The 1520-nt window shown below is 33.1% G+C and overlaps 1 protein-coding gene across 1 annotated transcript in view; it reads right to left on the bottom strand.

Annotated features, from left to right (window-relative positions):
* The window catches only part of DPP10 (dipeptidyl-peptidase 10 (non-functional)), a 670962-nt gene that overhangs the window by 115714 nt on the left and 553728 nt on the right, over positions 1 to 1520 (bottom strand). The window lies entirely within an intron of this gene.

Raw genomic sequence — 1520 nt, 5'->3', positions numbered from 1 at the left:
TATGCTTGTCATTCCATTCAGAGAGAAATGTCTGCCTCTTTATTTCTTTGTTCGACAGACTATTTAAAAAGTGTTTTAAAAATGTTCACCTATAGTGAAATGCACAGATCTTAAGTGTATAATATGATGAGTTTTGACACATTTATTACATCAAGATATAGAACCTTTCTTTACAGCTCCTCAAAAGACTCCCTCATGCCCCTTCCCAGAGGTTCCAGAAAGGCTCTTCTGATCTCCTTCCCTATAGATTATGTTCGCCTGTGTTAGAAATTCAGGTAATTGTAATCATGCATTATGTATACATTATGTACTCTTTACTGTGAAGTTTCTTTCACACCACATGTTTTTGAGATTCACTCATACTGATGAGTATATAAGCATACTGTTCCTATTTCTTTTAAATTGCTGAGTGGAATCCATTGCATAGATAGGCCTCATTATTTGTATCCATTGCCAGTCAACGGACAATTAAATAGTCTCCAGATTTTAGCTACTGTAAATAAAACTTCTCTAAGGGCTTTTTTTTTCACAAATCCTTTGGTAGACATGTATTTATTTCTTGTGCAAGTACCTAGAAATAGAATTATCAAGTATGTTTATATATGGAAAATATATATACCATGTTTACATTTATGTTTAACTTTATTTGAAACCAGTGTTCTCTCTTATAATGTCATTGTCTAGTTTTTATATCAATATTATTTAACTCTTATAAAATAGATTGAAAAGTGCTCTTTCTTCTTCACTTTCTGGGGAATGTAGGGATGTTACATATTCCTGAGTAAAAACGCTACGGTTTGAGTGTTTGCCCCCTGCTCAAATTCATGTTGAAACTTAATTGCCATTGTAACAGTATTAAGAAGTGGGATCTTTAAGAGGTGTTCATGCTGTGAGGGCTCTGCTGTCATGAATGGATTAATAACTTTATCGTGACAGTGGACTGGTTATCACGGGAGTGGGTTCCTTATGAAAAGATGAGTTCTGCCTCCTTTTGTTTCTCTCTCTGCCCTTCCACTATGGGGTGACTCAGTGTGAAGGTCTTCACCAGATGCCAGCTTCTTGATCTTGGACTTCCCAGCCTCTAAAACAGTGAGCCAATAAATTTCTGCTCATTATAAATTATCCAGTTTTTGATATGCTGTTATGGCAGCACAAAACAGACTGAAACAAGGAATGACAGCATTTATTACTTAATAATTGATAGAATTTATCACTGAATACATTTGATTCTAGAAACCTGGAAAGGTTTCTAATCATGAATTAAATTTCTTTAATTGGTATAAAATTATTCAAAAGTTCTTTCTCTTCATACATTCATTTTGCTCATTTATTTTCCTGTTATTTTTAGACGACACATAATAATGGTATGTATTTATGGAATAGTACAGAGTAATATTCTGATACATGTAAACAATGTGTAACTATCTAGTGTAATTAGTATAGCCATCACTTCGAGCAGTTATCATTTCTTTGTGTTATAAACATTCAAAATCCTCTCATAATTTTTTAAAAATATACAC

The sequence above is a fragment of the Propithecus coquereli genome, unplaced genomic scaffold (genome assembly GCF_000956105.1).
Source record: "Propithecus coquereli isolate 6110/MARCELLA unplaced genomic scaffold, Pcoq_1.0 Scaffold348, whole genome shotgun sequence".
In the NCBI taxonomy this organism is placed as follows: domain Eukaryota; kingdom Metazoa; phylum Chordata; class Mammalia; order Primates; family Indriidae; genus Propithecus; species Propithecus coquereli.
Note: the sequence above shows the minus strand (reverse complement) of the source record. Positions and strands in the feature narration are given on the sequence as shown.